This window comes from Danio rerio, chromosome 9 (genome assembly GCF_052040795.2).
Source record: "Danio rerio strain M-AB ecotype USA chromosome 9, GRCz13ab, whole genome shotgun sequence".
NCBI lineage: Eukaryota > Metazoa > Chordata > Actinopteri > Cypriniformes > Danionidae > Danio > Danio rerio.
The window spans coordinates 6927824-6955000 of record NC_141029.1 but is presented as its reverse complement, the minus strand read 5'-3'; the positions used below and the strand labels follow the sequence as shown (position 1 = coordinate 6955000).

General features: G+C 37.9%; 2 long non-coding RNA genes across 2 annotated transcripts in view; both read right to left on the bottom strand.

The window, feature by feature from the left end:
- The window catches only part of LOC147842240 (uncharacterized), a 1176585-nt gene that overhangs the window by 14176 nt on the left and 1135232 nt on the right, over window positions 1-27177 (bottom strand). The window lies entirely within an intron of this gene.
- LOC147842243 (uncharacterized) lies at window positions 17633-27076 on the bottom strand. Its single transcript, XR_015499172.1, has 2 exons — window positions 26712-27076; window positions 17633-19147 (listed from the first exon to the last, which is right to left on the bottom strand). It is a non-coding gene; the product is annotated as an uncharacterized LOC147842243 (long non-coding RNA).

Sequence of the window (27177 nt, the reverse complement as noted above, 5' to 3'; positions counted from 1 at the left end):
ATTTTCACATGAATTTGGGCATAGGGATTTGACAGGAGTTGTCAGCTGCCCCGGATGTGCTAATGTTGTGGGCAAACAGAAGTAAAATAATGACACAATTTTAGTGGTTATTTACAGTTATTTAAAATTAATGGACAACTTTTTAATTATGGTGAATTTCTCAATTATTACAAGATCCCTATAACTGCTAAAGAATTTGCAATAGTGGGATTGTTCAACTCTTATCCGGTAATTTATCATCTGAATCAAATCTTTTACATACTAATCAGTTAAGTATCAATGGTGCTAAAATTATAGACAATAAATTTAATAATTGTTACATCAAAAGGTTATGCAGAACCACATTGTTGCCTAAATGCAAATCTTTTTGGAATTCCTTATTTGAGCAAATTGAGTGAAAAAAAAGTTTGGAACTTACCTAGTAAATACTGTCTCACCAATAAAGTTAAAGAAGTGACAAATAAACTAATACATTTAATTTATCCAGTGAAAGAAGTGGTTAAACAATTTTTTAGAGACATGGAATCTACGTGCACTTTTTGTGAATTAGTGGAGGAATCGATTAAACATGTATTTTTTGAATGTACATATACCCAAATGTTTTGGTTTGATGTTGAATATCTTATATTTCAACTTATAAAATTAAAAATTCAGCTTTCTTGTCAAGATATTTTTTTTGATTTTTAACAATAATAACAAAACTTTGGGGCAGAATTTGTTTATTAATTTAATAATAATATATGGGAAGTACCATATACACAAACAAAAATGGTCCAATGATAAGCCAAATATTTATTTGTTTAAAAAAGCATTATATAGAAACCCTAAAAGACACAAAAAATAAAAAAGCTATAAAAATGCATGCAATTTTGGAATCCTTTTCTTAAACATTTTTTTTTTTGTTGTAATTTTTATATTCCCTGTAATTTTTTTTATTTAAAAAAATAATTTTTTCTCTACTGATTTGTTCATTTGATGTAAAAAGAAAAATAAATAAACATTGTATTCCTCATTTTTTTTTTGTATGTAATTGTTAATGTTATGCAATCAAATAAAATAAAAAATAAAAAAAAAATATTGATGTGTCACAATGTTTTTACACTACATTATTTGAATCTATTAAGCTTAGTTTACAATGTTTGCATATTTACATTGTTCTACTTACATTAAATCTAAATCCCAAATATCAAAACAAAAACTTCTGCTTTTTCCCTGGTTTATCACAGTGGAATGAACCACCACTTACTTGACACATTTATATATTTTTAATTTTAGGTGGTTTGTGTCATGTGTTTTATGTTTGGTAAAATGATTTGTAATTGCATCTTTGGTAATTTTTCATCTAAATACAACGTCTTATCTAAATAGGTGGATTTAAAGGTTTTTACACACACACACACAAAAAAAAAAAAACATCAAAAGTGGATTTAGCTGGTTTTGACAGAAAAGAAAATCTAGCTTGTTAAAAACCAAAGAATTGTATAAAATTACATTATTTACTAGCTAATAATCTTATCATAACATATAAAATGAAACTTCTGAACCTAATCAGAGGAGCCTGATAGAAAATGATCATTTACAAAAAAAGAGGTCTGATGGATTTAGAGGGTTTTGCATCTGAACTCTTTGTTTGTAGATTAGTGAATGCTCCATCCAGCAGTTTCTGCCAGCTTTGCATTTGATTAAATAATTAATAAATTATTAAAGATAAGAACAATATTTAGTATATTCAGGCGGTTATTTTCAAAGAATAAAGCCCGGCTTTTACAGCCCGGCTGATACAGGCTTAGCTGTATAAGGCTGACACACTTTATTCTGCAAGGACAATGGCCTTGGCTTACTTTTTGCCCTTACTCACCAGAGTCAACTTAAAAAATACCCTGAATATTTGGTCATTTTGCATTGAAAATTATATTGATGATTGTTTCAAAGTTATAAAATCAGATGTTGTGACAGCAGTAGAAGTGTGCATTAATAATGTGTTTCTTAACTGCAGCACAGTAAGACTTTCACAACAGCATACTCTCTCTTTATGAATGGCCGTATTTCCAACTTATTTGCAACCTGCAGGAGGGAGAATGAGAAAGGTATGTCTTCTTACGTCAGCGTGTGTGTGTGTGGTGCTGTAATATGAGTAATGTCCATAGGGATTGCCCCCTCTCATATCTCTGACAGTGAAAGCATGGTGACTAAGGGCTAATTAAAACATGCTATTAGCTGAGAGGCCACACTGACATGATAAGAAAGAACGCGGCTGAGGGAAATTAGCCAGCGCAGCTGCTCTATCAAACACCTTTTCTACTGTGTCAGCAGACAGTGGGAGACAATTTTTTTTTTCTCTCCAATTGTTTACTGCCTGTTTGGATTTCTGACATTTTTATGGGGCTGTTACCTACAGCGAAGTGAGCGGTCTCTGTCATGCTAATTCACAATAACATTTTTCTTTCGCCCTTTACAGCTTGCCTGAAATACAACATCTTGAATCATTTTCTATCAGAGCTGTTTTACAAATACACCTTCTTTCCCCTCTCAGCTGTTCAATATTTGTACGATTAGTTTTTTAGACTTTTCCCGCCACTTTGCTGACCGAACAGGATTCCCTTTCAGGGGTTTTCAAATAGAAAGCATGTCTGCCGCTCACTTTTAACCATTGGTTTTTGAGTTTATAGAAAGCCCTATAGAGCGAGATCAAAACCGAGTGCCGTGATTGTTCTCTCAATAATTACACAAGCTCTGCTAACAGGAAGAGTTAGCTGTTTGAAGAGTGAGATGGGTAAATCTCCTGGTGAAGTAAACAACTATATGCCCCCAGGGGCATCGTCGCCACCCCCTCTTTTACGCCCACCATGCGCTCGCACACACACCCGAACACGGAGATGCCATCCTTCCCATTTTCTCATCTGCTAATTCCCCCCTCAACCTCTTCTTCCCAGAGATTCTTGTATTTTGGATCAGTCTTTGATGATTCCTGGGTTTTTGGTTCTCACTGTCTGCTTGTCTGATGCTCGGGTGCTGTTGTCTCCCTCTATGGTGGTTGTTATAAACAGTCTACGGGGGGTTATGGAGAGGAGCAGGCTCCTGCTGCGAAAGCACAATCTATCTTCACTTTTGTTTCTCTCTCTCGCATGCTCTAACACAACAGGACAAGCAGAGTGAGGATATCTTCAACGTCAAGGCTAGATTTTAATATTACTGTGAGGGCAAAATGTGTGTGGACATCAGTTAAAAACATTGCTAATATGCATATGATACATGTGATGTTTTAAAATGTGTAATTTGTTTTTAGTTCCTTTCCACCTTTTTCATATTGAATTTTAACGTCTGTTCATAATGATAATAATGAATATAAGAGTAGGAAGTTCACAATAAAATGTCGCAAAGAGTAACAATATTGTTGGAATCTCAGTTGAACAATAAATTCCATAACACATTTTTAGGGTAATCTAACCCCTTAATGTTGCCATATTATATATCTTGTATCAAAGACATAGCGCGAGGCTCAGTAACTGTGGGCAAGATGGCAATATTACAACATGATTCTTAACAACTGCACTAATTGCTCTGTAATGAATGGCATAATGAGTTTCCCGCACTAATAAGGCTGCTATTAATTAGTCTGTTCCTTGTTCACAATGTCTTACTGTCATAATCCATTATCTCTTACCGTAGCATACTTGTCTAACCATTTTTAACAAAAGCGTGCCTTTTTTGTCTCCATTTCAGACTCTTTACAGAAATGACAAGAGAAATAGTCACCTTGGAATTATAAGGTTCTATCTGCATTCTGAGGGATTTTGAGATTTTGAGCTATAAATTTTTTGCATTCCATAGCAAACAGTGTGTGAACAGTGGGTCACGAAACACCAAAACACATTTTTTGAGCTGTTGACAGTCATATATGTGTCCCACACTGCTAAAAACACTATTAGGACACATATATTTCACTAAAAAGTGAAAACTGGTTGTTTTTGCTTTATTTCAAGCAAATTCGTACTTCCGGTTTGCCACAGCCATGAGATCTTAGCGTGTATTTCAGCGTGTAGACTGGCTGTCTGTAACTTGGAGTACCTTATGACGTCTCTGAGTGTGCTGCATTCATTCATGAGTAAGACTTGGTACAAACCAATCAGCGAGCTCTGTTGTGTATGTGGTGCAACTTCATTAATTTGCATGATAGCTTCGAAGTGTTACCTGTTACAGTGTTCAGACGGCAGAGAGACGCCACGTTGTGTTGCCAAAACAAGTAGGAGAAGATAATGTTTGGAGATAAGAGTCGTCAGTGTTGCTTTTATAATTTGCTGCAGTGAAGGTTTTGTTTTTATTTTTTCCTCCATGAGAGCGCAGCTGGACTCACGTGTGGATTACAGTACACGCGACGCGCGACAGAAATACGTGTCTAAGAAACATTTCTTACCCGAGAGCTTTTCTCATCTGGAAATGGTGAAATCCGTATTTGCCTCTCGACTCCTTTTAATAAAGACTCCAGTTGGTGTTGATTGTCCTGTCTCTACAGATTTGGTAATTGAGCGATGAGTGGTCTATGTTTGTTTATTCAGAGGCAAAGTTAGTTCATATCGTCAGCAGTGCTCTTTCAGTGTTTAAAGGCGGACTTTAGTCAAATGATTTCTAAGTTAATATCACTACAATATTATAGACTGAAAGATCTGCTGTAAATGCTGCTCTTCGAGTGTAAACACCGCAATCATACTATTACTGTCATGTAGGATTTTTTCCGCATCTTGTGACAGGAATAACACACACTGCTTTCTGACGCTACTTACTGAGTGCATCTAAGTTACCGAGAAATGCAGAGGGTTTTTTTTTTCTCTCATTCGCCATGCGGTATCAAACATTGTATTAAAAATACACGCTTCCAGCAGTTCCTCGAATCAAATATCTCGTTTGTCACGAGGGGCATGAATGAACCTCCTGAATGAAAGAGCCAAACTGCAGTTAAAGTCCACCGTTTAATAATTTGTCAAATAATTTGATTACTGATGTCCATGTAAACACAGTCACTATCTTTCTCTCCTGCATCTGTGTTTGTTTTGTCTCTGTGAAAATCAGTATGTGCCCAAACCGACACTCCCATTTGTATGCAAATTTCTACAGACCTTCCCTCATTTTCTCCTCTGACACTCCCCCCTAAACAGAGCTGGACACGCCCACTTTCCTGACTTTTTGGGGGGTTTCATGGCCCTTTGTAACAAAAAGTCTTAAAATGTAAACAACTTATAAAAAAAAACTTCCCATAATGTAAACATGCTGTCATTTAATAAGAAGAAATCAATAACTTAAGTTTGACAAAAATGTCAGATAAAACCCAGCCTGATCTCACGAGAAAACGTATTTTACGTTTTGCCAGTTTAGTGGCTAATTCGTACAAATTCGTTTGTTCAGTCGTTCAGCGTTCAGTCAGAATTCAGAGTTCAGTCGTACGAAATGGTATGATTTTAAAAAGGAGGCGTGGCACCTAACCCCACCCCTAACCCCAACCGTCATTGGGGGATAAGCAAATCGTACTAAATTGTACGAATTAGATCGTACGAATTCATACGAATTAGCCACTAAATGAAAAAGTTATGAATTGCCGTGAAATTGTGTTGATAAAACCTTATAAATCTAAGGTGACAAAATGATGAAGAGAAAGTGGAGAATTTAAGTTAAAGGAATTGATTTATTGGATGGAAATAGCAGAACAGGGTTTTAGATGTTGGCATGCATGTTTAGACACTGGCATTAGTTCACATTTAAATATACAGCATGTGTTAAGGAGAGGTGTGAAAATTTAATCTTTTATTTTTGTGTTTAATGGATGAAAGAAAGTCTTGCATGTTCAGAACGACATGACAGTCAATAAATAATGAAGAACATTGCTTAAGCAGCATGATTTAGTAAGAAAACAAACATCACCAGAAGGAAGAGTTAGATCAGCACCAAAACCACTACCCACCAGAAAGAGTTTGGTTTCCTATTTCTATTTTTTTTATCTATACTTCAAAGGGACAGAGATAGAAAGAGACAGAGATGGATATGTCTGTGAGTGTGTGTGCCACACAAGTTTAGTGTAGCAATAGAGTGTTTGTTTTGGAGCATCTCTGTATTCTTTCAGTTGTCAGTTAAGCTTCTTCAGACTCCAGAGTGTTTTCCTACTGAAACTCCAGATGAACTGCACAGTGTGTCTGAGCTCCAGGCATCAACATTTTAAAAATAGGCCTGGCAGGCCTTGACGGGAAGAACGGTGTCAGTCGCTCCACTCGTTTTTCTGTCTTGCAGCCTCACTGCTTCACTTTACTCTCACGGCATCTTCCTCACAGTCCCCTTAGGGAGCACTGTGTGCGTGAGTGTATATGTGTGTGTGTTTGTGTGCGTATGTGTGGACAGTAGTTTGGACAAGTGCCACACCATATGACTGCTGCATGTGGAGGTGTTGCTTTCATTTAATGTCACAATAAGCCTGTAAGTGTACATACATGTTGAGCCGCAGCAAACAGCCGTGGTGCTCATACAGAAATATTGCTTGTGACATTTCCTAGTCCAGTCTACCGACATTCTCATCTTCCCTAGTCTATTGTGTAAAAAAATAAAGAAGTTTTTGTCTCAAATATAATTCAGTAGTTCTGACTAAATAGACATAAAAAATAGCAAAAAATCTAATTCAGAAGTGCTATTTTTGACAATTTGGTATGAAAATTGCCCATATCGCATGGTATTGCAATGGTGCTGTTGACTTGAAATTTTCACTACTTGTTGGTAACCACCTAAGAGATTCATATATGCAAGAAAATAAAACAAATTTGTTTACCGATGAAGTTATGTGTAGTAAGGTGAAATGACACAAGGAAAAAAGTATTGAACACATGAAGAAAGGGCGGTGTAGAAAGGCAGTGAAAGCCCAGACAGCAGCTGAAATCTCTCAGTAGTTATTCAGCAACCATCTGCTGTCATTGTATATTAATATTAGCTGCTTCAGTCCAACATCTACACTATCAAGGTGATGAAGATGAAACCAGAGGGAACATTTCAGCAAGACAATTATTCAAAACAAAGCCAAGGAAATTCTCAAATTATTTCAGAGAAATTAAATTAATCTGTAGAATGGCCCAGCCAATCACCTGACTTGGATCCAATAGAAAATACAAATTAAAGCTTAGATTTGATAGATGAGACCCACATAAGCTTAAGACCCAAGATTTCTACACGTTGTTGAAGCCTGTTAAAAAAAAATCACACCTGAGCATGTTGCTTTATTTTCCACTTGAGCGTCATCTATTAGCTGCCATCACCAAAAAAAGCCTTTTATATTCATTCATTAATTATTTTGCTGCTTAGTCCCTTTATTAATCCGGGGTTACCACAGCGGAATGAACTGCCAACTCATCCAGCACGTTTTTTACCCAGCGGATGCCCTTCCAGCCGCAACACATCTCTGGGAAAAGTCTTTTATATATAGTATTAAATACATTTCAATAGTTCAGTGATTTCTCCTTGCCGTTCCTTTATTACACATAACAAATTTTTCAGATTTTTTTGTTTTGTTTATGTTATTGTTTGAGTTTTTACCAAAATCTGTTTTAATTTCATCGTTCTTTAAACGATTGACCATGTCTCTATTTAAAATTATTGGTTGCTTTTAAAATTGTGCCTTGACAACCATCATTACTGAGGCCCAATCCCAATTCTATTTTTGTACCCCTACCCCTATCCCTTAGCCCTTGCAACCGAGGGTTAAGGGGAAGGGCTTCAAAATTTACCCCTAAGAATTGGGACAGCACTACATCACCTGCATACGTCATCATTTGGGTAAGGGGAAGGCATAAGGCGTAGAATTGAGATTGGGCCTAAAGATATTAAGTTAATATAACTTAACATCTCTAAAATACCAAGTGTTGACATCAAAACTTAAATAGGTGTGTTTAACTTACTCATTAGGTAGCAAAAAACATTTAATAAAAATTTTTAAGTTCCGTCTAAAAACATTTTGTTTTCTTTAAACGATTGACAATGTCTCTGTTTAAAATGATTGGTTGCTTTTGAAATTGTGCCTTGACAACCGCACTGGGGTGCGTTTCCCAAACAACAATGTAAATCGTGGCTGAACTATCATAGTACCATGCATCGTTTGGGAAAAGAACAATGTAGTGAAGAGTGTTTTCTAAAACCCGTAGCTTCTCTGTTGCAGATCCATCATTTGAACCAACTTATAGCGTAAAAAATCCAAAATAATTCTCTAAATGGGGTGGAGTAACTGCTTCTTTAGAGAAGAACCCCATAATTTCTTTGTGCAAATTATAGTTTGACTTGCACACACATTTAAAATAAAATCCAATATTAGTTTTGCTAAAAACATGCACTCACTTTCCATATTGATTGAAATATATGTAAATGGCACATATAGAGGCTGTGTTTCCTTTACAAATATTATTGAGAATACTCTATAGTCGATTCTAAATTACCATAAAATCACTTACAAAAGCTAACACATTCTAATATTATATATAAATCCAAATGAGGCTATTTATTAAGAAATTAAATTTAATATTTATTATTTATTACGAAATAAAAATCATATTTTGATAATAATATAAATATTATTAATGATGATGACGATTATTATTTTTCTTAAGTAAAATATTGTTTAATTATTTTTTTAAAAGTCTACTTTTACAATTTGACACATGCAAACCACTCCAGGAATGTTCTAACCAACAGGCCCATGTCATTTACAATACAGATACATATAAATAACCCACTATAAATGAAAAGCATTAACGTATGCTAACGTATGTATGTATTCTGCTTTTAAATAGTAAGTCACTTATATCTTTCATCATGAGCCATGGCTGTGTTCATAAAGACATCAATGTTTTCAAGGTGCACTGCGAAGGTAGCGCAATTGTAAACATGAAGACTGCTAAAGCTGAACTGTAAAAATAGTTTGAAAGCAAATTACACCTAAGAGAGATGACTTTAATGCAATTTTTTAAAATCATTCCAAGTTTGAATGTTCGAATGTTCTAAATGAATAGGGCATGGGGATAACTAGAAATGGAACACAGCCAGAAACTGTTTCTAACTATAGCTTCAAAGGTGTAGTTGCGAGTGCTCAAGTTTGTGCTGCAGTTTGGGAATGTTCGATGGTTTTGAGAAATGGCAAATCAACAAATTATGTTTGTAACGACACAACTTGTGACCTTAGTTGGCTAACGATGGTTTTCGGAAATGGTTGGTCCGCTAATTAGTTGATATATGTTATATGACACAAGCTTATATATTTTATTGAAGCGCAGCAGGACAGAGGCACCATCTGATGAAAGAGAAAAGTTAAATTAGTAAGTAGATATTTAAATGCTTATTTACATTTTTCTTAATTCATACACACTTATAAATTAGCGTAGTGCTGTCGCCTCACAGCAACAAGGTCGCTGGTTTGAGTCCCGGCTAGGCCAGTTGGCATTTCTGTGTGGAGTTTGCATGTTCTCCCCGTGTTGGCGTGGGTTTTCTCCAGGTGCTCTGGTTTCCCCACAGTCCAAAAACATGCGCTATAAGTGAATTGGGCAAGCTAAATTGTCCATAGTTTATTTGTCCATGTCCTGGTCATCCAGGTTGGGGGTTGAGCGTTTACGAGGTTGACCCACCTCGTAAAAATTAGATGTTATGAAACCCCAACATGGTGTTATCAATATCAACTACGACATATATGCCCCTGGGAGCAAGTAAAGAATATAAAAGCTTCAGTTTAATTTATTAGCTATTTTAAGTTACCTGTACTTAAACATTTAAGTCAATTCAATGAAGAGACCACATTTGGTCAACCCAATAAAGTTGTCGATTTCCTCTTACTCAAACAAACTGAGGGAATCACTTTCTTCAAATCATTTGAGCAGTCTCAACCTATTAGGGTTTACATTGTTGAAGCCATTCAATGTCCAAAGATCTGTTCTGGACACAAGACAGAAAACTGCACTTGCCAAGCGTTTTCACTGGTCTTTAACTCATGTCTCTTCACTAATAAAACTCCAAACATGCCAGAGCTTTTTTTTTTTTCTTTCATCTTGTTCCTTGCAATATTCCCCCTCTCACGTAACTCTTCCTCTCTATCTCTTAATCCCTCAGACTTGCCTGTTTCTACTGTATTTCTCCCTCTTTTTTCTTTGAACATCAGACAGGGCTTAGTGTGTCACTCCAGCTGGCAGCTAGTAGAGGATCTTTTAATTAGAGAGTAAGGAAGGTCTGTCAGAAACATCATAGTTTGCTCTGTAAACATTACCTCATACTTCCTTCTCACTATGGTGCAGGGGTTGGGTGGATGGGTTGCCGTGGGAACGCAGGCGAGCAGTGCCCCTGCTTTAAGAGGGGCTCGCTATAACAAGCAGACAAAGAGGAGAATGCCCTAGCTCAGCTACTGGGTCAAAGGCACAGCCCCCAAACAATAGGTCACTCTGTCTGAAGTCTTCACCAATTGTGAAAACCCATTGAGAGAGGTGGGAATGGTTGGGAGGAGAGGGGTGAAACGGGACGGACAGAAAACATAGCAAAAAAATTCTACCTTTAGGTACACGTCCTGATTTTGTTAGATTGGTTCCTGGGTCTACATGTTTTGTTGATCAAACAATTTTTCCAAACCTAATCCCTACCCTAACTGTAAGTATTCCTGTAAGAGAGTAGTTATATGTGAAAAACAATGAGGGCGAAGTGCCTAATCCCAACTGTAAGTCTAAATTTGATAGAAATTATAAAGGTGTCCCTCAAATGGGTGACTGGAAGATTGGAGATGTTAATCCAGGAAGATACAGCTCCTAGGAAAATCCGGTTCTGCTTGCAGCAGGTCACATGGCTCGTTTCCACTGACTGGTACAGTACAGTACAGTTTGGGTCGGTACAGGTCACTTTTATCAGGCTTGCGTTCCCACTAGCAAGGGTACCCTTTTGGTGGGCGTGGTGTTTGACAAAGTTTCAGTCGCATCATTCTCGCTCGAGAAAAATGTCTACAATAAAGCTGTACGGGTCGCTCACATATCATATGAGAAGCACTTCACACAAAACAGACGCTTTACATGCATAAATACTTGTGTATAATTGTTCATTACTAACTTTTCCATGAACAGGAGTTGATTATAACTGCAGATCAATGACAGTGCGAAATAGCCTACTGTAATGTCTGTAATTATATTAAATAAATAAATGAACATATATGAACATATACAGACACTTACAATCTAACGATATGTTACCAACTACAGAAAAACTACACGCAGCATACATTTCATCCTTAATTAGGTTCAAAACAACACAAAATATACCATACAGTCAGTGCAAACCTCTCATCTGTGTCTGTAATCTTCAGCAGTAGCCTCTGTTAGAGAGTCACTCCATCATTCCCAGTTCATATTAGTCCAAAAGGGGATGATAAAAAATAAAACAAGGCACTTTGTTTTACGTTTGCTGAAGAAATAACGTCCTCTTTTTTTCCGGCTTCCCCTTTTTTCGCGCTTCACTCTCGCGTTTGTCAGTGTCTAACAGAATCGGGTTTCAAAAGCACGTCAGTAATCAAGCTCACATTATTATCATCAGCTCAAGAAGTCTGTTATTTCAGATATAGACGCACAGCGAGCGCAAGCAAGAAAGCGAAACCACTCGCACTTCAGACTTGCTTGTAAAAAACTACGAGGCACGGGGTAGATTCCGCTCTACTCCATGGCTTTGTGGCTGTTCATCAACACGACGACAAGGTTTGTTTGAGCCCGGATGGACCACGGCTCGTTATTATATGTATATATAATTCCGCTGTAGTCTCTCGCTGTGTATTTCAAACATGGCGCGTATTTTGTTTTCATTCTGGCTTGTTGCGTAAGCGAATGACGTATCTCTGTAAACCAATAGCGTTCAGCTGTGCGTCTAGCACCGCCTTTTTGTGTTTGGTACCGTTTCGAAAGGGTGCCAAAAAAGTGGTACGGTTCGGTTCGCCTTTTGACAGTGAAAACGGCCATAAAAGCGTACCAAACCGAACGTACCACACCATACCCAGAAATGGGCCAACAGTGTCACTAGGGTCAACTTTGTACCTTAGCTACCTCATAGTGGTACCTTGAGAGTATAGTACTACTATGAATGTGGATGTGTTATTATGCATCTTTTTGAGAGGATAAGGTACAGAGTTGGAACTTTAAGGGTACCACTTGTGTGCCAAGCTGCTAACCCCCCAAAAATATATAATTTTGGGTCCTCTTTGTCCCATTTCAGCCCTCTCTTCCCAACAATCCTCTGCACCTGTAGACAAGGCCTCTAAACAAATAACCAAGCTTAGGTTTTTGCAAGTGTGGGACGGAGAGGTGGTGCAGAGCTCAGGAGAAACATCATTGTTTAGGGAAAGGGGGTGTGAGAAGGGGCACAAGGTCACACACGCATGAAAAGAAGGGGACACTTGTTCAGAGGGGAAAGCTCCACAAGTTAAAAGATCAGGGAGCGCAGGCACGAAAACAATGCTAAGCCATTAGAAAGAGCCCTGGAAAGCACAATGCAATTACTTCCATTGCTCCTAGTAACCGTGTCTGGATGGGAAGACACTATTTCACACTTGTAATGCGTTCTGTGGAGATTCACTGCGCCTGCACATTACGTTTAGCATGCTCATCTGAAGCAGAAATTTACAATAAACAAATGCAAGGACACACGCGCCTTTGCTCGAAGTGAAATTCGCCGAAAGTGTCTTGAAGTCTCTGTGGAGTTGAAATGGAGTAGAAATAATCTAAAAGCACTTGATTTGAACTGAGAGAGTGCTCTCATGCGCTCTGTGTCATGCTGAGTTGTTAAGCTGTACTTTAAAAAGCTCCCTCTCTTTCTCCCTTCTTAGGATTGGGCAAACAGTTTCTTGATTTTCATACTGAGGAGTTTTGATGGAAAATAGAGAGGAAATGACAGTCCGTGTGTGTGAGTTGGGGGGATGGGGTAAGCAATCTCTTCAATGCCATGATGAAAGCCCAAAAGAGGTGGCAAAGAAAAACCTCGGGAATGTTCTGGGGTTGCCACGGTGATAGAGAAGGCCCACTCACAGCGTGGCTTTCAGAAGTTTGGAGGCTTTATCAGTGAGACACAGCATTTGGCCTCAGGCCAGCTCTCCAGGAGTACACAGGCAAACACACACAAACACACGGTCTCTCGCATACTCAAACCCAAACGCTGTGAACGCAGAAATTCACATACTTCGTTTTCAATCAAGACGATTCCCAGTAACCCCACTAAGAGCATGCACTCATGCACCTTCACCATGAGTTACTTCACTGTTTGCTGATGCACAATCACCTTTTCAGTGCGAAAGAGGCTTAAGGTCAACTGCCATCAATAAAAATGATCTTATCATATGTTAATATTATCTTAAATTGCAATTTACATGGCACGCAAAAGCATTGCAATGACATTGATCCAAAAGAGCAAACAGTGTCTTCTACTTCTGTAAAAAAATAAATAAATCTCTTGTACAAGTATGCATGTTGAGCCAAAATGCTAACACTTGTGAGTAGAGGATCCAAAATCTATCCTCAGGTAAAAGTACAAGTACTTGTGAAAATGTTTTCTCAAGTAAAAGTAACATTCTTAAAAGTTACTCGAGTATCAGTAAAAAAGTATCAGATGAAAAAAAATTACTCGAGTGAATAGTTAATTTTCATTTTATATATAAATATATATACATTTTCATAGTATTTCCTATATTTTTTTTCTGGAGAAAGTCTTACTTGTTTTATATCAGCTAAAAGAAAAACAGATTTGAATGCTTTTAAAACAATCTTAAGTCTCCTTAAGCAATATTTATTTTGATTGTCTACAGATCAAGCCATCCTTAATTACCCGAAGTTGTTGAAATAACCTGGTTAAGCCTTTAAATTTCACTTGAAAAATCGTCACCTTGGAATTATAAGGTTCTATCTGCATTCTGAATGATTTTGAGATAATGAGCTTCCAAGTTTGTACATTCCATATATCAAACAGTATGTGTGTAACATTTGTTTTTAAAATTAAAAGTCTTAAAATGTAAACAAATATGAAAAAACATTCCATAATGTAAATAAGTTGTCATTTAATAAGAATATGTCAGTAACTCAATTTTGACAAAAATGTCAGATAGAACCTTAGAATTCTAAAGTGATGAAATATTTAGTGTCTTGAAAAAACATGGTCAAATATGTACTATCATCATGGCAAAGATAAAAATAAATAAATAAATCGGGAATTAGAAATGAGATATTAAAACCATAGAAATGTGCTGATAAAATCTTTCTGTTAATGCAAATGTATGTTAAAAAATACTGTTTTAATGTGTGGAGGGCTAATCAGTTATTCCATTAAACAGCAGTTTCTTTAGTTATCCCATAGTTGCCATTAGGGTCTAAAAATATGGATACTTTTGCCGCTTGCCACTACCTGTTTATTTATTTATTTTTTTCAGGTCGGAGTTGGAATTCATGTACAGTATATGTGAAACTATACTTGTTGACATCTTGGAGTAAAAACATAGACTGAACTTGAGGCCGGGTGACCTGGTCCAATAAACTCACTGCACAGACAGTGTGACAGTCCTTCTCAGAACCGCAGATGGCGCCATGGTGAGACCACAGTATAAACTTGCATTTCTTCCTAGACTTCGGCCATTATTCCAACAGGCACACGCGTTCTAACCGAAAGCGGCAGACACGTCTCTATAGCAACCTCTCGCAACACAGCCTCTCCAATGTGGCGCCTCGTGATATTTGCAAACAAGATATATGGATCTTATTTATTATCACTTGGCAGTAACTGAGGAACGCCATCAAATGTAGCGAAGAGTAATGATTTTTCTCTGATAATTTACTTGAGGTAAAGTACACATATTTAAATGTGCTCAAAAACTACACGTTACCCAATCATTTTACTCAAGTAAATGTAACCTGTTATCACTCACCACTGCTTGTAAGGTTTCAAGTTGAAGGGTGCAGTAATATGGAGATTTTTGGATCTGCTTTTACTCCAATGAAAATCAAACAATATAAAGCTCCAAACAAACCATTTTACACTTAAACTAGTCACTCTGCATCTTTCCAAACCCCTGCTTAAGGAGTTCCAGAATGATAGGTTTTGACATTTCAAACTGTTCATACATTAATGATAAATCCTTGATATTCTTAAGCAGATGTTTCACATTGTACATTCTTAAACCGTGAGTTAATGAGCTTATTTACATTATTTGAGGTGTCAGTATTGATTATAGGTGAAAATCTGTCCATTGTTAAGCACCTTGCTGTAACACTGCATTGTTTCACACATTTGGCACTGCAAAGCAGGTTTTCATAACCCCAGGTAAGCGATTCTATCTTGGCTTGTAAACTAAATGTGTGAAACGTTTGTTTGCCCAGGGTTAAAAGTAGTGATACGAATAGAAATCTGCAGTTAAGTGGAGTGTGAAAAGCTCTGGAGACTGCCTTAGTTTTGAAATAGTACAACTTTTTTTAAAAAAGTAAGTAGGATTAGGGTGTACTCACACTAGGTACAATGTCCTTGAACCGTGCCGAATCACGCTTGTTCCCCCTCTCCTGCACACACACTGTTTTTATCTTCCGAGCCAGTGCACACTTACGTCATCGATGATGCGACTGTTCAAATTTAACAGGAAGAGAAGCGCTCTCCCTCAGCACACTGGAAATTCATTCATTCATTTTCTTGACGGCTTAGTCCCTTTATTAATCCGGGGTCGCCACAGCGGAATGAACTGCCTACTTATCCAGCAAGTTTTTACACAGCGGATGCCCTTCCAGCCACAACCCATCTCTGGGAAACAACCACACACACACTCATACACTACGGACAATTTTAGCCTACCCAATTCACCTGTACCGCATGTCTTTTGACTGCGGGGGAAACCAGAGCACCCAAAGGAAACCCATGCGAAAGCAGGGAGAACATGCAAACTCCACACAGAACCACCAACTGAGTCGAGGCTCGAACCTGCGACCTTCTTGCACAGTGGAGATTGCTTTCGTTATGTCTTTTTAGTTGTTTGGGATGCTGTAACCCACAGTCATTTATTTAGCAGAACAGATCCACGACTTTTGATGCTCATAAATTGCATTAAAGTTATTAGGAGGTTTGCTGTTGACATGCAGCAAAAGTTTTGCGCATTTAATACATTACGACAGTTTGTGTTCATAGAAAAGTAAGAATGATTATTAAATCCACATAATGGGCTCAGGCACACTTTGCACTACAAGCATATTGCACCAAAGCCCAACCAAAACCGTGCTCTGGCACACCTCTTCGGACCGGGCTGGCCAACTGAACTGTGCCTGGGGCTGAGTCGGACCACTTTTCAAACAAACTGGAAAACGCGCCTGGGCACAGTTTGGATAGCATAGTCTGAGAGCACCCTTAGAGTATGATTGTTATTTTTTCCACTGGTACAAGTATTGGACCTATTGTGGAACATTTTAAGACATAATAATGTTTGTAAGGTTGTTGTTTTTTTCAAAACGGAAAAGTGCAAACATATAATAGTATCTTGGCAACACCTTGGTACCATGGTGCGCTTAAATTTGTGAGAGATTGTTCCGATAACTTTGCACGAACACTCAAAAAGCACTTCACTCTCATCTCAAACTTTAAAAGTAAAATTTCTTTACTCAACAAAATTTGTAGCAGCGGTAGTGGTTAGGCATGGTTATGTACTGTATTGTTGACTTCTTTTTTTTTTTTTATGATGGTTGGAATCCAGTGCAATACTAATGCCACCTTCTACTGGGGCTGTTGAACACTCACTCTATTTACTTCAGCTTATTTACCCATACATGTCATTTATATGTGCTCTTGCACATCCGTTGGAAGCTGGTCGACTTCCTGCAGACTCACCTTGCTATTGACTTACTCACCCCTGTGTTTTCAGAAGCTAACTAGAAGCAAAAAAGAGCATCATGGCTGTTTACCTTTACCATGAATTCACACTGCCTGGTTTCTGGAATGTACTTTGACTTGAATCCACTCAGACTGACTGTACTCAGACTTGAATCCAGTCTGCAGAGAAACATTGAGTGATTTAGTCAGTAAATAGCAAAACATTTCTACCTTTAGGCGTACTTAATCATGATTTTGCAGAGTTAGACGGGTTCCTGGGTTAACATATTTTGTTGATCATGGAACATCATTCCTATTTGTAAATTAATTCCAAACCTAATCCCTATGCCTAACTGCGAGTTATTCCTTAAAATCAGAGGGAAATTCTATGTGAATAACAATGTGGTCAAAGTTCCTAGTCCCAACTGTAAGCCCTAATTTGATAGAATTGTAAACTTGTCCCTCAAATGGGTGACTGGAAGACTGAAGGGTCCCACTTTATATTAAGTGTCCTTAACTACTATGTATTTGCATCAAAAAATAAATACAATGTACTTACTGTGTTTATAATGTATTTGAGAACACTTGTGGTGCTTTTTAGGTGGGATAGAGGATGGGTTATGGACAGGTGTGGTGGTATGGGTAGGTTTAAGGGTGGGTTAAGGTGTAAGGGATGGTATTTACAAATGTAATTACAAAAGTTAATTACAGATGTAATTACATACAGGTATTTAATCAAACATAAGTACACAGTAAATACATGTATTTACACAATAAGTACATTGTAACAAACTATTAATTCCTGTGTAAGTACATATTAGTTAAGGCCACTTAATATAAAGTGGGACCGACTGAAGATGTGAATCCAGGTTGATGTTGCGCTGATGAAACCAGGTTCTGCAGGTTACTGTTAGGCAGTTCCAGCCTGATCTCACAAGGAGACAGAAAAGTGGCTAATGCATATGAATTTATATGCTTTCACTTTGAAGGGAGGCATATCACCAAACCCTACCCCTCTTTGGGGGATTAGCAAAATGGCATACTCATAAATGTAAGAATGAGAGTGTACACTTATCTTAAATTAGCCACCAAATCAAAAAGTTACAAATTGCTATTAGATTGCATTGGCAGCTCCCAACGGGTCAACTTTGTACCTTATGTACCTGTAAAAGCACATAGTGGTACCTTGAATGTATAGTAGAGCTGCACAATTCTGGCTAAAGTGAGAATCGCAATTTTTTTTGCTTAAAATAAAATCACGATTTTCACACAATTCTGTTGATGTAAAATAAAGGTTAATATGAGGCAATTATTATTGTTTTTCTCAAACATATGGTAAAACAACAACAATAATATTATGTGCAGGTCTACTTTCTTAAAAAACTTCTATTCTATTTATAATAATTTTGATGTTGAATTATGTTTGAGATATATGCTTGCAATCTGTCATTAACAACATTATTAGACCCTTTTATTCACTGGTTAAATCAACATTATGTAGTCTAGAGTACTTATACTGACACGGTCAGAATCAATCATTATGAGTGGTGAAATAACACAAGCGATCTGCTTAGCTTCTCAACATCGGTCCCACCGAGCATCTTGGAAGACGGAGATGACATCCATGGTGTTGGATTGAGGCATGTGAGATCATGGAGAAACACACCATTCTCAAGTGTGGAGACAGTTATGATCGTATTTTATCATCATGTGCCACTGAATCGCAAATCATTCGAGGGCGTGAAGGTGTTTGTGTGTGTTCAGACCTCCTGGTCCATGAACTCCTCAAACTGCTGAACACAGGGATACGCGCTGACATTCATAAAGATACACACATTGGGTTTCAATGGATTAGAGCGCTAAGACTCAAACAGCTTAAAAAGACACACACATGCTCACGCTCACACACGCATAGCTGATTTATATTCATTGCCAGTCACAAACTCGCAGCAGGACATTGGCAGAGTGCCTTTGTGCAGTCTGCCATTACGGCTTGGCGACGTGCCAGTATCTATGGGGAGTCAGCGGGTCAAGACGACAGCGGTGGGGCAAGAGCAGCGAAGTCCCCATAGAGCCAGGCTGCCTGGTCGAGTCCTCCTCCTCCAGCACAGGGTGACTGCTCTCTGGACTCCGAGCATCTCTGTACCCCCCGGAGGCCTGGATCTGCCAGTCCTCTCTACCCTAGAGCTGCCCTCCCTCTGCCAGCCCGACTTTCCACAGTCCCTGGGCAACACAGGCTACCAGGGCCAGCTGGCTGCTGAGCGCCATGGCAAGGGGTTTTTACTGGTAATTTCTGCAAAACACACACACAGAGAGAGTGAGCTGTGCCCTCTAAATGCACGCCGTAAATACACAATGAAAACAAAGACGCACTTTGTGTACTTAAAGGGACAGTTCACCCAAAACTGAACATTTACCCACTATTTACTCTCCCTCAAGTGGTTTCAGTTTTCTTCTGTTGAGCGCAAAAGAAAATACTTTCTGAAGCTGAAAACCTGTAACCTTCGACTTCCATAGAAGGAAAAACAAATACTACGGAAGTCAATGGGGAGCAAATGATGACAGAAGTTTCATTTGTGGATGAACCATCCCTTTAAGCTCGCCTGGACCTCTTCTGTTGCTCTTGTTTTCGGTTACTTTAGCTCATTTTGCTTGAGCAAATATTTTAATGTTTGCTCGCGACTATGTTCGTGTCGTGCATCTACTAGAAAAGATTAACATTCCTACATAGGATTTCTCGCAGGCATCGCGATGCCAGATATTCGGTGAGGTTGGCACTTCTTGTTCTGCAGCATCCAGTGGAACACAGCAGGGATTACTGGAAAACACTTGGCAAGCCATAAATCTGTTTCAGCAGAGACGCTGCTGTGCCATTGCAGCGTGTGAAGACGAGGCAGTGGTGATGTTTAGCACACCAGATGTCCTGCTTTCGAGAACTTTTTAAAAACCGTACATCATTTCTGACCAAATGGCAAGTTAAACCGTGCCAGATATCGGCGAATCGGCAGATTCATTCAGCGAAAACCGATGCGCTGAAAAGAAAAATCCCAGCGTCTTAAACTGTGTTGATCGCATTTGCTGCTGCCTACTGGGTAGTTTATATGAAATGCTACTTAAGGATAAGCGTTTTAATGCGGTGACTGCAGGTGAGATTGGTAGTCAGACTGTCTGCACTACAGGAAGAGAGCGAGGGAGATGAAAGAAGATCCTGTGTCCACAGGTTATCAAACTTTAATACACACTGGGAGCAAAGAAGAGAGAGCAGCAGGAGTGTGAGCACAAATGCACACATACACACTAATGAGCAAGTACACTTGCAAGCGCCATATCTATCTATCTATCTATCTATCTATCTATCTATCTATCTATCTATCTATCTATCTATCTATCTATCTATCTATCTATCTATCTATCTATCTCTCTTTCTCTCTCTCTCTCTCTCTCTCTCTCTCTCTCTATCTATCTATCTATCATCTATCTATCTATCTATCTATAATCATTTTAGAAAGTCTTTCTCCCTGTATTTTTAAGATATTTTCTGGTTTTATACAAATTGCCACAAATTAATTTTGTTTTAATTTCTTAATTATTCTTAATTAGGGCGACACAGTGGTGCAGTAGGTAGTGCTGTTGCCTCACAGCAAGAAGGTTCCTGATTCTAGCCTTGGCTGAGTCAGTTGGCACTTCTGTGTGGAGTTTGCATGTTCTCCCTGCGTTTGAGTGGGTTTCCTGTAGCGACCCCGGATTAATAAAGGGGCTAAGCTGAAAAGAAAATGAATGAGTGAATGAATGAATGAAGGAGTTAATTAATTAATTTTCACTTATTCATAATTTTTCATTTATTCATAATTTTTCATTTATTCATTCATTTTCTTTGGTGGTTGGTGGTTCGTTACGCTGTGGCGACCTCTTTTTAATAAAGGGACTAAGCCGAAAAGAAAATGAATAAAACTATTCTTAATTTTTATTTATTCATTCATTTTCTTTGGTGGTTGGTGGTTCATTCCCCTGTTGCAACCTCTTTTTCATAAAGGGACTGAGCCAAAAAGAACATGAATGAAATTATTCTTAATTTTCATTTATTCGTTCATTTTCTTTTCGGCTTAGTCCCTTTATAAGAAAGAGGTCGCAACAGGGGAATGAACCACCAACTTATCCAGCATATGTTTTACGCAGCAGATGCCCTTCCAGCTGCAACCCATCACTGGGACTTATTCACACTCTACACTACAATTTTAGCATAACCAATTCATCTGTTCCACATGTCTTTGGACTTGTGGGGGTACCCGAACACCCCCGGAGGAAACTTACGCGATCATGGGGAGAACATGCAAACTCCACACAGAAATGCCAACTGACCGATTCAAGGCTTGAATCAGTGACCTTCTTGCTGTGAGGCGATCTTGCTACCCACTGCAAAATGCAAGATATATGGATTCAATGTCACTCTGAAGAGGCGTATGACCTGTTTAATTATATCTTTTGTTTGTTAAACATGTATATTGTGAAATTTGACCTGCATGTTTGTAATGAGACAATAGACACATGTAAACTGGGTAATATACAGGTTTAATGCACATTTATGCATCGTGTCATATCACTCAGCTTTTACTGCTATTTTTCTGAGCATGAGATTTATTTGCACGTTGTCTCAGTGGTAAGCTCTTTCGCCTTACAGCAAGAAGGTTGCTGGTTCGAGTTGTTCATTTGGAAAAGTGGTTGAAGGTAGATTTTTTCCAATTAATCAACTGCATCCCAAGACCTACTGGAACTCTCATGGACTCAAGATTCTGAAAAAAATTAGTCAAGTTTGGGGAAGGAAAAATCATGGTTTGGGGTTACATTGAGTATAGAGGCATGCGAGAGATCTGCAGAGTGGATGGCAACATCCACAGCCTGAGGTATCAAGACATTTGTGCTTCACATTACATTACAATCCACAGGAGAGGGCAAATTCTTCAGCAGGATGGAGCTCCTTCTCATACTTCAGCCTCCAAATCAAATTTTCTGTAAGCAAAGAAGGTCAAGGTGCTGCAGGATTGGCCAGCCCAGTCACCAGACATGAACATTATTGAGAATGTATAGGGTAAGATGAAGGAGGAGGCATTGACGATGAATCCAAACAATATTGATGAACTCTGGGAGTCCTGCAAGAACGCTTTCTTTGCCATTCCAGATGATATTATTAATAAGTTATTTGAGTCTTTGCAGAAATGTATGGATGCAGTCGTCCAAGCTTATGGAAGTCATACATAACATTAAGTGGTTCTCCACTGCACCAGTGGAGTGCAAATGCAATCGCTATTCAAACCGAGTGGTGAAAAACGTAAAAACGACTCTTGCACCGAGCTGAAACTAGCACACAACAATTGTGTCACGCCTTGCAACTTATTGCGCCGGGTGTATGATAGGGCCCTAAAGAGTTATTCACTCCATTATGTCATTTTAAATGCAAAAGTGACATTGTTTCTTATGACAATAAGAAATAAACAAATCAAAACTTCTCTTTGTCGTCTTGACTAAACCAAAGACAACATATCTTGTCATAAATCTGTCATAAACATGACATTGAATGTGATTAAATATGAATGATGCTGTTATAACATTTTCTGGCGGAGTACTTTTAGTGACAGTTATCAGAAAACATTCATGACGCAATTATAATGGCCTCATGTTAATAAAGTTTGACAGATTTTTGACAAGTTATGCTGTTTTAGTCTCAAACAATGTCAGCTTTGCATTTAAGTTGACATAACTGAGTGAATGACTTTTAATGACTCTTGTCGTAAGCATGCATAAAATCTCTTTGATGTCATGATTATAAAGGTGTCATGACACTCTTATAAGCACCTCTTTCAAGTAAATTGTTACCCAAAGCACGGTGGCACAGTGGGTAGCAAGATCGCCTCACAGCAAGAAGGTTGCCAGATAGAGTCCCTGCTCGGTCAGTTGGCATTTCTGTATGGAGTTTGTATGTTCTCCCCGTGTTCGTGTGGGTTTCTTCCGGGTGTTTTGGTTTCCTCCACAAGTCCAAAGACATGCGCTATAGGTGAATTGGGTAAGCTAAATTTTAGCAGTGTTGGGTTGCAGCTGGAAGGGCATCCGCTGTTAAAAACATATGCTGGATAAGTTGGTGGTTCATTCCGCCGTGGCGAACCCAGATTAATAAAGGGTCTAAGCCAAAAAGAAAATGAATGAATGAATATAACATTAATCTATAGAAATACAAAAAGCAAATCACTTATATCTAAGTGTGATATCATCTCACTTTACATGGTTTGTCAGTTACTATTACTTTTTGCAAGTGTAAGTGTATGTGTGTGTGTGTGTGTGTGTGTGTGTGTGTGTGTGTGTGTGCGCGTGCGTCTGTGATGGTGCTTTTAAGAAGCACTGTTTGAGCACTGACAGCCTGTTGAGCACCACAGACTGAGGAAGCTCTTGTGAGAAAGAGATAAGGGATGTGAAGAAAGAGCAGAAAAAGTGAGGGGAGGGGAATAAACCACAGAACACAAGGAGTTTGTGAGAGACACAGGAGGAAAGCTTTATTTCAGCTTCCTTTAAGTTCAACTTTACAACTTAAAAAAAAAAACAATAAAAAATTAACTGTAGAAAAACTCTGTTACAGGACTTTGATCTCTGCTTATGTCAGAAATATACAGTTGAAGTCAGAATTATTAGCCCCCTTTGATTTTTCTTTTTTTTTCTTTTTTTAAATATTTCCAAAATGATGTTTAACAGAGCAAGGAAATTTTCACAGTATGTCTGATAATGTTTTTTTTTCTTCTGGAGAAAGTCTTATTTGTTTTATTTCGTCTAGAATAAAAGCAGTTTTTAATTAAAAAAATAATAATAATAATAATAATTATATATATATATATATATATATATATATATATATATATATATATATATATATATATATATATATATATATATATATATTAACCCCTCTAAGCTATATATATTTTCGATAGTCTACACAAACCATTGTTTAGTTAACCTAATTAATCAAGCCTTTAAATGTCACTATAATCTGTATAGAAGTGTCTTGAAAAATATCTAGTCAAATATTATTTACTGTCATCATGGCAAAGATAAATAAATCAGTTATTAGAAATGAGTTATTAAAACTATTAAGTTTAGAAACGTGTTGAAAAAATCTTTCCGATAAAAAAAAAATATTAGGGAAAAAAAAACAAGGGGGCGAATAATTGAGGGGTTTAATTATTCTGACTTCAACTGTATATCTTCTTTTGATCTAAAGATATTTGATTTTTATAATTCATGCACATGTGTTATAAATTAGCCTGCCAAACCTCCTTAGGTGCCACACCTCCTTTTTAAAATTGTACATTTGCGTTAAAAACCATAGACTGTTTTTTTTTTTTTTTTGAACAACAAATATATATACAATTTAAACATGACATCCAAAAATTACAAAAGTAACTAATAACATAAATTAAAAAGTAAATTACATAAATTAAACAAATAAAAAGACAATTCAACATAGAGATCTTTACAATGATAATATTTTAACTTATCAATTAACAGCAAGAATACTAATCAATTAACTTTAGCTCCTTTGCCACAATAATTGTATTTATGCATTTTTCGCTCTTAATATATTGGAGCGATAAACCATAGACTGTAAAAGATACGGATGTAGTATCCGTGATGTAACCCAAAGTTTTCTGAAGAAAACAAAAGAAGCTACAAGTAGGTGTGACCAACCGTCGCCGCTTTGTTCGTGCATCATCACACCGACAGGGGAATAGCAAACAAGGGTAAAGAGGCGGAGCGTGAGCGGAGGAACAGATGCCTGCTAGCATTTTTCTTTGGGAGAAACGCTTAATACTTCATTACCTGCGACTCGTTTGTGCTCTGACCACACGTGCTTGGTTGTATACTATATCAATAAAGTGTTTAGTCTTTTAAAAACACTACTGTAACACATTGAGCAACTAAACATTGTTCTTATGTTTTTCTATAGGAGGAAAATGCAAATTACATCCAAATACTTTAAATATAATCTGTGTTGGTAAATGCAAGGTTATTTATGAAATCCAGACATAACACTGAAAGACAACATTTCAGATGACTGTGCCCATAGCTAATCAATCTGTCAGATTCTGGAGTGCTTTACAGCTCTTAAGAAAAAATGTAAATAATAATTTAACTTAAATAAAACATTTATAGATGATTTATAAGCAAAGTATATAATTTCACTCACTTGGGAAATGGAGGCCACGTGAATGGTTTGTGAACACAATTAAGTGCACACAGCATGCCATATCATCTGATAACTGTAAGAAATAATCCCAAAAGGCAACTGACTGTGTAAAGCCACATAAAACAACACAAAAATATGATGTATATGCCGAGTTCAGCAGCTAATCAGCCGGAATCAGCTGAGGTGAAGCAACGGTGACCAGCGAGACCTAGCTGTCACTCAAGTGGCCACGCCCTTAATTATACAGAGTTAATATAACTTAATATAAAGGAAACGAATGAGCTATAAAATATTCACCCCCCTCACAGTTGTCATGAAGGGTAATGTTAGCTATATGAACCAAAATCGCTCTTTGTACCAGGCTGTAAACACTTTTTTTGCTTTAACCCCTTCAGATCTGAACTATGTTCCAAATTTCAGAAAAATGGGATGTCATGTGATGTCCATTGTAATGGACGCAGGGTCTGAAGGGGTTAAAGTTGGCCATTTTAACAGTGGGCTCAATAGAAATCTGCTCTATTATGGAGGCAGGACTAGTGGAATTTTGATGAACTGCAGTTTCAGTTACTTCCGTATTTGCTTCACGAGGGAGAGCAGAAGGTTACCACTTGGACTAAACTCATATGAATTCGTAAGAATCAGCCACTAAACTGACAAAACATAAAATAGTTACATTTCCTCATAAGATCAGACTGGATTGAACATGAAACTATTAAACTGTCCCCAAAAAACAGAATTGTGTTGTAGCAACTCATTTTAAATAAGTAGATTGAACAGGAATTTTTAAGTCAAGTGTGCCAGTGTTGTGATCCTAAAGCAAATCTGATTCCTTCCTATAAAAGTTGACTCCTGCGGCACATGAACTCACCTCCACAACCTCTAGCGGAAACAGTGGGAGATCAGGACTGCATCAGGAGTTAATGGACTGTGCGTTAGTCGAACGCCAACTTTACTATTCTGAGAACGCAGCGTTGTCAAAACAGCCAATGCGTTTGAAGGGATAAACTCCTCTATGCACATTAATCACGCAGGCACCGCGAAGCTCAGATTTGGCACAAATTACCCTCAGGATATAGTCACTTGAATTAAGTTAAACCTCAGCGCATTGTTGTAGATTTTACAGGTTCTGCTTTTATCCCGAACACAAAAATAAACATCTGATACGGTTTGAGTCATCCACGTTGCGGGAAATAAATAAATAAGATAACACTGCCGCTTTATTCTCATAAACAATAAGGATGCTTGATTGTTATGGATATGAATTTATATCGAAAACTGCCTCCGGCTATTTATATTAGACAGATGTAGAGACTCATTATGAAGTGAAATCTTGGATCCGTAGGTGTTTCTGAATACTGCGAAGACGTACAAAAGGTGTGTCGTGAGCGTAATATCTATATTTTAGAACAAAAGCAGACATATTCCTCTTCTCTCTTTTGTTTGTGTGCGACTGTATGTCTGTGTGTGTTAGAGAGAGCGAAGATGAGAATCATCATCTGGCTTTGACTGGCATAATTGGCTCTTTTCTTCCCCGCCGCTACTTAGCGCTGATAGCCCAATTTAGCCGCCACATGCTAAAGACACTTTCAGAGTGTAATCAGAATTAAAGAGACTGGGTTTTACTCACTTTAAAGGCCCTTTGAGTCATTCTCTGTGGGCTGGAACATTGATGGGTCCCTTTAGTTGTCAGAATAGATGGGACGCGTTACAGTAGGCAGGGTCTGAGGATGATAAACACAAGCCTGTTGTGTCCTCAGGTGACATGCTAAGATACTTCTTGGAGAATGACCCCGTTTTTGAAAGACGCCGACATAATGCGTCTGCTCTGCTGTAATAATGCTGGAAGATCTGCAAATTGGTCTTGAGATACCATCAAAAGACTATTTAAGACCACCGAGTGAAGATATCCGTGGTTAGGTGACAAAAGAACGTGGGGATTGCACTTCATCTAGCGGCGCATGCTGATGCGTTTTTTCCCCCATTACGCATGATGGCTCGTGACTACATTGGAAATGGACAGTAGCTTGGAGATTATCTCCCATTTCCTTTCAGTCGGTCTGTCTGTGTTTCTTTTCCCTCCTCTTTTATTCTCT